The sequence below is a fragment of the Dreissena polymorpha genome, chromosome 12 (assembly GCF_020536995.1).
Source record: "Dreissena polymorpha isolate Duluth1 chromosome 12, UMN_Dpol_1.0, whole genome shotgun sequence".
Lineage (NCBI taxonomy): Eukaryota > Metazoa > Mollusca > Bivalvia > Myida > Dreissenidae > Dreissena > Dreissena polymorpha.
This window is the reverse complement of record NC_068366.1, coordinates 55,559,748-55,572,994: the sequence shown is the minus strand read 5'-3', so window position 1 is coordinate 55,572,994 and position 13,247 is coordinate 55,559,748.

The window sequence follows — 13,247 nt, the reverse complement described above, 5'->3', positions numbered from 1 at the left end:
CTCGACCCTGATATCAGAATAAAAGTTATCAAAATATCAATGAAATCCAATTAGGAATTTGTATGACACTGACAGACATTAACATTGTATTCTATTCAAATTCTACAATCGAAAATTAAAGGTTCACGAGAGAATCACAATATAAGCGTTTAATTAATAAAATCATAAATAAATGTGGGTAAAAAATTATTTTTGTTCCCAAAAGCATTAAAATTAAATGTAGCACACAATTGGAATTATTAAAATATTGATTGCAAATGGAACGGTGCTGTACATTAAGATTGTTGACACTATTTCAGCTTTAATAGGAGTCTTAAACAAGATGTGTTTGTGAAACAATATGTCCCCCATATATTGGACCTTCGACCTTGAATGAAGACCTTGACCTTTCAACACTCAAAATGTGCAGCTCCATGAGATACACATGCATGCCAAATATCATGCTGCTATCTTCAATATTGCAAAAGTTATGGCCAATGTTTAAGTTTGATGCAAACCAACAAACAAACAACTTACCAACAAACAAGCAGGGCAAAACCAATATGTTCCCCAGCATAGACTGGGGGGGAAGCATTCTGGGTTGGGGCGTGGGGTATTGTTTGGGTGGAATCAATTGTGGTATTCAGGTAAGTGTTGTTTTGTCAAAGTCCTTATAAAATCTGATCATATATAAGGAAGTTATGGCTATGTAACTAAAGTAATATGCATATTATAATGGAAAAAGGGCAATAATTCTTGCAAAATGCTTGAAACAGCTTTTCTGCTCTTGTTTATAGATTGGGGTTATGTTGGAAAAGAAGTTTGCAAAATATGAAAGCAATATGTCAAGGGACATTGAAAAAATACTTGAGGTGGTACGCAAACTTTAACATAGATTTTTTAATAATATGCATATTCGAAGTGAAAAAAGGGCCATAATTCTTACAAAATGCTTGATACAGTTGTCTACTCTTGTTTGTAGATTGGGGTCATGTTGGTTAAGAAGTTTGCAAAATATGAAAGCAATATGTCAAGGGACATTGAAAATATTTGAGGTGGTACGCAAACTTTAACATAGATTTAGCAATAATATGCATATTCTAAGTGAAAAAGAGCCATAATTCTTACAAAATGCTTGATGCAGTTGTCTGCTCTCGTTTGGATTTTTATTATTCTGAATATCTCGGGGTCTCTGCCACCAAACTGGCTTGGATTTTAATTATGGTTAGAAAGCTCGGGGTCTTTACCACAAAAATTGCTTGGATTTTAATTATGCTGAAAAAGCTCGGGGTCTTGATCACCAAACTGGCTTGGATTTTAATTATACCGAAATAGTTCAGGATATTGACCACTTAACTGACTTGGATTTTAATTATGCTGAAATAGCTCGGGGTCTCCGCCACCAAACTGGCTTGGATTTAAATTATGGTGAGAAAGCTCGGGTATTGACCATAAAAATGGCTTGGATTTTAAATATGCTGAAATAGCTTGGGATCTTTACCACCAAAGTGGGCGGGGCCCTGGGGTGGGTAATGTAGACACTGATGGTCGAGATAGACCGTGTTGTCATAAGAAATCTTTAGTATTAATTTGAAGTCTATTGGTGAAAAATGGTGCGGCAGAGGCCGACGCGTATTCCCACGCCGCATGTTTGACCCAGGGGGCGACCCAGGGTTGGAGAGATTTCGAGTGCTTGACAGTATAATGTAAGCCATCATGGAGAGGAGGGGTTTATTGGGTTGGTGGTAATTGAATAATGAACTTTAAAAAATGGGGGGGGGAGGGATTCTGGGGTGGGGCATGAGGGATAGTTTGGGTGCAGTGCATTGTGGTACCTCTGTATGTCAGGTAAGTGTTGTTTTGTCAAAGTATGAATCAAATGTGATCATAAATAAAGAAGTTATGGAAATTTAAGCAAAATGTTAAATTATCTTAGTATAAATGGGGCCATAATTCTGTCAAAATGCTTGATACAGTTGTCTGCTCTTGTTTATAGGTTGGGGTTATGTTGGTAAATAAGTATGCAAAATATGAAAGCAATATGTCAGGGACATTGAAAATATTTGGTGTAGTTCGCAAACTTTAACATAGATCTATCAATAATATGCATATTCTAAGTGGAAAAAGGACCATAATTATTACAAAATGCTTGATTGAGATGTCTGCTCTTGTTTATAGGTTGGGGTCATGTTGGTTAAGAAGTATGCAAAATATGAAAGCAATATGTCAAGGGACATTGAAAATATTTGTGGTGGTACGCAAATTTTAACATAGATTTATCAATAATAGGCATATTATAAGTATAAAAGGGGCAATAATTCTGTCAAAATGCTGGATACAGTTGTCTGTTCTTGTTTATAGATTGGGGTCATGTTGGTAAAGAAGTATGCAAAATATAAAAGTAATATGTCAAAGGACAAAAAAAATATTTGGGGTGGTACACAAACTTTAACATGTGCACGCTAACGGTAACGCTGACGTGATCAGAATAGCTCCATTATATATATTTCATATATAATAGTCGAGCTAAAAATGAGTGAAAATCTCTGACCCGGCCCCACCCCAACCCCCATAACTTTTGACCCAGGGGTCAGATCAAAATTCCAAATAGTGCAGGGTCGCACATATGCTCATAGCTACCATGTGTTCAAGTTTCAAGGTTCTAGAGCTTATGGTTTAGGAGATAGTGGCTAGGACAGACGGACAGACTGATGGCGGAGATAACCACAATAAACCTGTTAACAGCCAACTAACGCTGCCAACAAAGCACAAGCTTTACGTGTCAGGATGCGGCACTATCAATACAAACTGCATAAGGAATAACAAGACGCTAAGCGTTTGAGGGACACCAAACCTGAATATGAGTCTTCCACACCTTAAGCATCTAGAATATACTTATTTGCTTGTGTACCTGATGGTAAATTATTATTATTACCTGTTTTGGAATCAACAACCTTTATCAATTGGCCCTCAAATTTTCCTGAACATATTCCACTACCTGAAAAAGTTAAAAAACCCAATAGAAATAAATATAAAATATTAAGAAAACAAATGCATTTATGTATTTTAAGTGTATTTTTATGGATAAAAGGAAGTGATAAAGCTTGTTATATTCATAATTTTATGAAATATGCAGGCTGGCTCAATTGAATGCCTGCTGCAATGTCCATATTGTCAAAATGTCGGCCATTCCATGTTGGTGGAATGGAGCTCTGTTTAAATGATCATGCTATACGCACAAGCTATTTTTCCGTTAGTGGCTCACAGAGTCCCTGGTGTCGAAATCCGACTGTAGCACATTAACGCTACACGATCAAACCAATATGCCTTTTGATTTCAAGTCGGAAAGCAATTTAGCCCTTATTCGGCCATAATAGGGTGGAGGATCTATTTAAAATACAACTATTCCAGATACAAAAAAATGAATTCATTTATTTAATGCACTTATTTTCTTCTCTTTTGCTACGAAATGACCATAAACCAGCTTTCCCAGTCATATTTTTTACTAGAAGATGATATTTCATTTTTTTACATATGAAAGGAAAACAGAAATTTAAGCAGCATTTTATAATATAAATTTTAAAATGCACTCAATCATGCACTTAAAAACAATATTATTGTAATTCTGTTATTTATAATCATATTAATAATGCCTCATTTTTCTCAATTTTATGGTTTATTATCTATTTTTCCCAATTTTATGGTTTATCGTGCTTATTTTCAAAAGGCACTGGCTTAAAAAAACTGTCTATGCATGTACATGTATATTGAAATCTCTTTATGAGTGATTATAAATGCATGATAAAAATCTAACATGTTATGTCATAAATCTATATTGTTTGTATTTTTCGTAAACATTATTAGCCACCGTTGTGGTCAAACATATTTTTTTTGTTTTTTTTAATGACGTTGTTTCACACATTACTGTAACGTACAATCTTTATACGGAATGAAGGAGTGTTTATTCACCAGTACACTTTTTGTATTATTTTGATACTTAATTTTTTTTACTGTTAAATAAAATAACGCGTCAGACTAATGTCGTTAAAATCTAGAGTTTAAATCAAATTATGTCACACGATATACGTATTAAAATATTTAACTGCATGTCCGACTTGTCGTCATTAAAATTAAGTCGTCATTAAATTCAAGATTTTAAATGAAAAAACGTCACAAGATATATGTATTTCATACCATACGAGTTTTTTGGAATATTTTTAGATCTGAATACTGGTATTTTACATGTCTTAAACTTTAAATTTAATGTATTGCAGATTCAGAGATGTATGTTTTGTTGTAAAGGTCATTTAACCCAACATATCCCAGACACAAAGAGTGTCCAAATTTGTGCAAACAACTAAATTAAAACTAAGACATTTATCAATTGTCATTACCTGCTGTATAATTTATTTGTGTACTGACATATATTCAATTGTGGTGAAATCAACCGGGATAACCTTTGTGAGAATCTGGTGGAAAAGTCACTGCACTAACCTGAGACATCAGTCTGTCATGATTGATATTGCTCAGTTGTACATATTTTTCTAGTTCTGGCTACCATAACTTTAAAGGCTTTATAAAGGTGAAGATCCGTAATTATTTACCGATTTTTAAATATTTTTTTTCATATTTTATTTATAAAGGTTATCAAAAAACAATATATATATATATGCTATTAGACACTACAATAAAAAATGAGAAATACAACTTGTTTTGAGCTCAAAATAAAGTGTCCTCCAAGTAAATTGTGTTTACAAACAATCAGTTTATTTACATCGCTGTTTACTCGGAAAAGAGAAAGTGAAAGTGACTCAGGTGACCAAAAATATAACGATGATTTTCAACGTTTTCCGGTATCATTCACAAAGTAGGTCTTTTCTAAATGGTTAAAACGTTTGTAGTGATCTAATAAGTTACTTTCTGCTGGTTAAAACATGTTTAAAATACAATCAAAATTTAATTTTCTTTCGGCTATTTTAGCATATGTCACCGCTCTGAGGCTACACATCACGTTAGTTGCAAAAATGTAAACATTTCTTCCAATTATGAAACGGGTTTATCTTCCATAATTCTTGACAAACCTTAGCTGTTTTATTAGCAGTTTTTATGCAAGAGTAACTGAAATCTGGTAAAAATCAGACCAGTTGATATGCGTAATAATTGGATTTGTCACCTTTATAGAGCCTTTAAATGTCGCTTTTTGTGATTTTTGACTGGCGCAACTTTATAGTTATGGACCAACCCCATTAGAAAGGTCAACCAGAAAATCCCGAAAAGTTGACAGTTAACAAAGACCGGTCCAAAACAGCTTTTAAATGCAGTTATTGGCCCAAATCAACCACTTGATTAGAAAGATTGACAATTTTAACATTTAACTGATATATTCTTTCACAAAATACTATCTTAAACATTTAAAATTATCTATTCTGCTCTTACATATCGAGAAAAACAGCGATGTGACAGACTTTCTTGAAATGCGAATCTCCCGAGATTTCACGGTCATATGACGGTATTTCTACTTTAAGTAACTCACCATGTGCTCAAGTGTTTTCAAATTCAGAATGACATTTCCCGGTATTTTAGATTATTCTGGCTTGTTTTGTTAATAAATTGTAGTGTAAATACAAACTCAAAGTAAATATTTAAAAGTACCTGATTCACACTGAAATCAGTTTTATTATCCACTAGACGTATGTTGTTAATCACAAAAAATAGATTTCAGAAAACGAAAGTAATGTTTACAATTTCAGTAAAAAATGACAAGGTCGATCCGAAAGTATCCAAATGAAAACTAGTCACGTGACAAAGCGACAATGGCGTCAAAATTGTGAATTTCAGACTGATGAGAGTTATTTTCATCTATTGTAAGATGCATTTGAAACATTTGAACCTTAAAATATTCTTCGATGCAGTAATTTATATTCATTCACCAATATATGTAGAAATGTATCCAAGAAAATGAGTATTCTTTGATTTATAATATAGCGTGACATAAATATGTTACGACTCTGGTTGACTTTCGATACGGGTTGGCTTCAGCTAATATTTTTCTAATGTTGACAGACCATTGACATTGCTGGGGTTTGTTGAGTTAAAGACTTATTATCATCAGGGGCAGGAAGCCATTATAGACATTAAACAGCGCATCATTACGTAGACAACAGCTGCACAACTGTATCCGTAAAAGGTAAATCAGTATATTAATAATTATGTTGAAAACTAGCTTACGTAGCAACGTCCGAAAATATGAAATATCCGACATCTATTTCAATATTCAAAGATCAAGATATAATGACGACTGAACTGTTTTACTTTAAGGAAAAAACAGTAACACAATGTTTTTAATGAAAATGAAACACAACAAACTAAATACTTATCATGTTAACGGCTAAACGACTAATTATCCCAATATAACAATGTCATTGAATCGCACATTTCAATTAAAATTAATCCCCTTGAAAGTTAATGCATATTGATATTACGAATTCATCAAACGTTATCAAACATTAGTAATTTGAATTGCATCGGATTCGCACAATATTATGTGGATGTAAATCCGATCCGGTTGTTGTTTATGTGTCAAGCTCATTTTGTCAGTGAGATTCTCAAATTTCTTGCGTAGTAAAATCTACTGTAAAGTACACAATGATACTTACATAATTCTGTCGTATCTGTCTGTATAAACATCCGCTGCACAAAATATAGACATTTGTATTGATGATAATTAAACACAATCATATTTTTCTGTGTTTATTGAATTAATAACAATGACTTTCTTTGTTGCGTTACAAGATGGCGGTTAGCTAGCGCTTTTTGTGAAGTGACGTCACAATGTTTATGTGTGCTCGTGCCCTTTCCCATAAAAAAAATTTAAACACAAAATACTCGAAAACTTGATTTTTCCCTGGTATAACGCCTACGCCAACAGGTAGATCGCATTCTGGTCCATATACATGTCAAATTTCAGCAAACGTGTTGGGCCAGTTTTCAAGACTCCCAAATCGCATAGTCTTATTATAAGACGCGCACAGAATTTAGAGATACTTTTTATATGGGCTAAATTCTTTGGAACGTCTTATAGGAGAAAAGTCAAAAATGTGTTGGAAACCAGAAAGTTTAAATTTTCATCAATTTGCGTAAAACTGCAAAATAACATTAACAACTCATTCAGTTTTAGTTCAGAAGTCCATTTTTACCTCAAATATCGTCGAATTGAAGTTGGAAAGGCATAAATTCTTCAGTTAAACTTCTGCTTAAATCGCAAAACAATCACTGACCTGTAGCCATGTCATGAAACTGATTTGAATATGAACCAATCAGAAGAAGGCATTACGGTGTAACGTGTACGCGTAATTTTATTTAACATGAGCTTTGAACACCGACTTTAACCTAACTAGATCTAGTATGCTAATCTTTGTCGATTTAATAAGCATATGTTCAAAACAGATATGGTGCAGTTTCTATTCACTGTTCTAAGTTTCAGCAAGTTTTTATGCATGTCTTTTTCGCACCTCTGTCTGTGTTGTTTTATTTACTTACATTCTACGTTACATAGGAGGACGGTATACTGTACGATCTGTATCAAAATTATTTGTGTACAGTATAAAAATAAAAGATGTAATTTATTTCAGAACTTTTTAATTGTCAATTTAGAAAAAAAAACAATGCTAAATTAATCCAGAAAAGTATAACATCGGTTTACTATGTAACGCTCTGCACCACAACAGACGAACGCAAACTGTATTTTACGCTGTTTATTCTCCCACTTTAAACCAGATGCTTTACATCGAGGTCGTGTTGTCGATTTATATCTACACAGCGAGCGAATCGAGAGATATTGAAAAATTGAATAGTGGTTGGATTTAAATTGATCAGGCGTGCAAAATTCAAAGTGTCATTACATAATTGCTACGGAACATTATCGAGAAATGAATTATCGACACAGTTATGTAAATATTATTGCAATCAGTTGATATTAAGTGTCTGATATTGGTGCATGAATGTTGCGCACAAAATCCTTGCGCAACAATATAGACAAAGAAGAAAAACATTCCAACACATTTTAAATGCTAGCCCGGTTCGACGCTCCAAATATTACCAATATAAAAAGTAGCTTAGTATTTGAGAGCGTCAACAAGTTCGACTACCAAATCGCAGTGATTTGCGCCAGCTTAGCGAAACTTAGCCCCCTTAATCATTCGTTCAATTGAACGTCATCAATGATGACGTCCAATACATCACTCTTTCCATATTTTGAATTGCGAGTGATTTACCGTGTTAATATCGCTTTAAGAAATCAGATTTAGACTGTACTAACTTTGCGACACCTTAAGGGTTTCGCGGGATGGAATGAGTGAGGACTAAAAAATGTGGGTACGAAAATTTAGGGTAAGAAAAATGTGGGTACGAAAATGTTGGTTACGAAAAAAATGTCGGTACTTAAATTTAGGGTACGTAAAAATTATGCCAAATTTTTTTTAGGTATGAATACAAATTTCGGTGCAAAAAAACATGTTGGTAAGAAAAATATTAGTACGAAAACAAAATGTTGGTACGAAAATTTGGGGTACGAAAAATTTATGCCGAAAATAATTTGGTTCGAAAAAAATGAGCTTGGGATCTTGATCACCAAACTGGCATGTAATTTGAAAATGCTGAAATAGCCCGGGGTCTAACGTTAAAGTTACAGACTCATCCGTTGTCTGATCCATTTTATAGAATCGAAAGCGTTCCGCTATCACTAATGGTCTAGGGTTGAAGTATTTCTGCAACAGTTCACATAGTACTTTATAGGTGTTTGTACCTGCTTTGTCTGGGGAAGTCAAATATCTCAAAATCTGGTAAGTTCTTCCACCGACTAATCACAGAAGAGCTAGGCTGAACTAGCACACGCTTTTCATTGGCTATCTCATTAGCAGTAAAATATTCCTCCAATCTTTCACTGTAACAGTTCCACGACTCCGTATTGTCATCGAAAATAGCAATTGTTCGATGAATGTCGCCATTTTTCAGTGAATGTTTCTACCAAGACACCGGTTGACGACAAACGAATCAATTTTTTATACTTGAAAATGCCGAGTTGACGTTCAAAACTGTCAGCCGACGCTCGCCTATCACAGATCCTTGTCGCCAATGTTAATGTAAGGGTTCGCAAGACGATTAAACTATTAATTTAAGGCTGGAATTGCCAAGACAAACTCTTTATTTCCGGTGTGTAACCACCCAGGCTAACAAATACACTTATGCACTAGCACGAATCCCCGATGCCGGACAAAACATCAAGCTAAGTTGTGTAAGAAATAAATGGGTTTACAAACTTTCTCGCATGGTAGGCCTAATGGTATATACAATTCAACTCGTTGGACAAATTCAAGAACACAATTGACACTTACCTAGTTTTCTGTTATGCCTATTTGAACAACGGTACACTGCACAAAGCGCGGGCCTCTGTATTGATGATATTTAAACACAATAATTCCGTCGTTGATTATTTAAATAGAATATACCCTCGAACGGAGTTTGTAGTATAACTAGTTATCAACGAAATGATTAAAACATAAAATAATAATAATCTGGCAAACGCCGCGTGCAAACCATAACATTGTAACGTCACCAGAAGAGGTGTTCACGTCACAAAAAGCGCTTCTTCCGGCCAAGGCGCGTTTTTATAGCGATTGTGCAATAAAAAAACCACTTTTTCGGGATTTAATCAAAAACTGGATTTTTCCCAGATATGACGAATGCGCCATCGTGTAGATCGCGTTCTGGTCCATAAACACGTCAAATTTTAGCAACAGTTATCTGTCAGTTTTCAAGAGACTCAAATCGCGGCTATAACCCGGAGCTTAACGAATTTTAGTCGACATTATCATTCGTTCAATTGAACGTCATCAAAAGATGACGTCCAATATATCACTCATTCCATATTTAGAATAACAGTTGGCGTCAAAATTCACAAAATACATGTTAAAAAGACAATTCCGAAAGATATTACCGTAAGCTGCAACATGCCTGGCATCATTATCTTATACACATTGTTTTGTGAATACTACTTTACCACACTAGCTCTGCGGAGACATGTAATCGATATCAAAATCACATCTCATAATAGAAGTATTAGCTTTTACTGTCGTCCCGATGGGTACATTTAAAACTGTGACGTGTTTGCCACCTATTCAAACTGCCAAACACGCTAAAGTGATATGGTATAACTTTTATTGGCCTGGATCTCTTCTATTAAATTTACATATTAATTCATATACAGTCAGGCGTAAGCATGCTTTTGTTTTGAAAGGGACTGTCAATCGCGATTGACGAAAAAAGAAAAGTTCTAAAATACCGTATTTTTTTTTACAATTATTAGTTTATATTGATAAAAATATAATGTCTGGTATATTACATTACTTGACAAAGTTGTTTAGTTAACTATAAATAACGCAAGAAGATTGATCATCATTGTCACGTGGTAAACTAGAAATGCAAATTGTGCACGCGTGGTGAATTGTATATATTACATGTTTAAAATGATCAATATTCTTGCGTTATTTATAGTGTGTATATCGTTATTTCACCTATTTTCGCGATGTACTTTCGATTTCACATCGCAAAATTATATTACTGAATATACTAAAAATATGAACTTTTTTCAAGTAATGTTATATACCAGTTGTGATATTTTAATCAATAAAAACTGACAATTGTAAAAAAAACGGTATTTTAAAACTTTCTTTTTTTCGTAAATCGCGGTTTACAGTCCCTTTAAACTTCATTTAAAACTAAACTTCATTTTGGCACTTTCGATTGAGTTGTCAATTATGTTTGCTATATTCGCACAATTAACGTTTACTTACACAGAAACAATGTTGAATAGAGATTTGGAAGTTCTCTGTCACTTAATATCCTTATTAAATATAACATTAAATTATCAATACAAACATTTAATCCGACCTACCTACCCATCAAAAGTATCTAGCCACATTACCGCAATTATTATGTACAACTTTATGCATTTGATACTAGTACATTAGGTATGAATACAGATACTATGGCGACATCAACACAACTAGTGCAGTCAGCAAGCCTTTTATATATTTCTATTGCTTTTGATAAAGGATGAAAAAAGATGCGTTTATCTGCCATTATGTTAGAATCGTCGAGGTATCGCACTATAAAACAGAAACGGCGTTTAAAATTATTACGATCCTGTCCTTATCAACCTACAGTTACGAAAGATTAAATGCAAAAACTAATGTACAGCATCCACACACAACAATGATTGTGTTTGAAATCGAACCACCAACTGTTTAGAAGTTTAAAATGACATACCTTACATTTGAATTGTTAATTTATATATCGCCCCATTGGTGCAAACATGTACCATGTGAAATTGAAATTAGGAGGCACATGGTACCTTTTTGCACAAATGGGGTGATATAGGGATATGAAGTGCTTTGGGTAACCTTGATCTGATTTCAATGTTAAAAAAACCCACACACAGGCCACATGTAAATCAGTGTAAAATGACAATTATTAAAGCAGAACATGTTGGTTTACTGCTTCAACCACGCGTTTGAAATATGAAACTTGTACGATAAGATTGTTGTATTTCAGTCGCATTTTATAGACAAAATAACATTTTTAAATTGGGACATATGGGTTACTTTACATCTTGCACAAACGCAAAGAAACTGTTCAGTTCTTATTGGCAGGGCACCAATCCAAACATTGACACATGATTTCAAATGTAACTTCAAACATTCAAAATGGCAGATTTATTATACGCACAGAAAAAAACACAACTACTTGTTGCAAAAAAAAACGTTACACAACACTTCTTTATATCAATCAATTATCAGTTAAAATATTGGCAGAATTTTGTTAACGCTTTAATGAAGCCAGTAATGTTGTGTACATCGACTAGTTCAAAAATGTATTATTTACATAACGTAAACTATCTTGTGAACATAAATTCGGTGTGTATGGAAATTTATGACCTTAGGAGTTTAAATAAACATTTGCAAACTTTACCTATACCTAAGGTCAGTAATACGCCTTTTAACTTAAAGTACAGACTCAGTACAAAACAGTGTTCGTAATTTTTAGTATCATTTGTTTTTGGGAGTCTTTTTACTCACTTCATGGCAAACATATTGTTTTCAAATGTCTAAACAGTTATTTATAACCAAGTCTGGCATGTTGAAATTCAATATTAGGTTGGTAAATTGAGTTCGAATATGCATACCTAATACTATAACTTATGCAACCCTAAAACGATTCGGACAAGCTTAATTGTTTTTAAACATCTTAATTTGAAAATAAATAACAAAGCAATGTGAGCATTTTGTATTTATTATTGCCGCTGTATTCTTAACATACACAACTTCGATGTTTAACTATGTAATGGTATGCCTTTAAAGCTTTTTGTCAAAGGGAAGATGAACTTAATACGTGTGGATTTTTTAGTTTAAATAGTGGTTGTTTTTTTTTTGTCTGTTTTGTATTAAACTATTTGTAATTAACTTGAAATTTATTGTTTTTCATTTCCATTTATCTGAATTGTGAAACCGTTCTGTGATGCTATACTAATTCAAAGGTAACGCTTCTAACTCACTTTTATATACACGTCTATATACTTGTACGACTTAAATTGACCATGAAATATAACATCTTCTGATTATTTATTTTTAATAATTGAAAACAGTTTTAACGCAGGGCTTCGCGATATTAGGTTTATGAATGAGTGAAAAATGTGTGTGCACAAAAAACTGAAGTAACTTTATTTAATTTTAAGAAAAACAAGATGATTTATTATTTGCGTTTATATGTAATGACAAAAGAATGCATTTATATCACATAAATGTGTATCTCTTCATTCTTAGTATACACAGTCGTTTGACCAGGGAGTAACCTACCGAGAGCGCTAAAATGATGTCAATCAACATTATATCTCTGGGAAATTTTCATCAAAAGCTAATTATAGACAATAGTGATCAATTAACCCGGAACAATCAAACGAATGAACAAATCTGTTCATTTATTGGGAATCTTGTACTCCAATTAATACTGTATCAAGTAAAGAGTGAAACATTAAAACTTCTAAATATCTACCAAAGATATATTGATCGAACTTTGATGAAGCATATTCTTATTTAAACACTTACATATCACTAACTATATCTGTCAGAGGCAGCATTGTGATTTAACATTGTCTTTCGAATACGACAAAATGGCCGTCAAACAATACCTAGGAGGTTAAACGAAAATTGAGA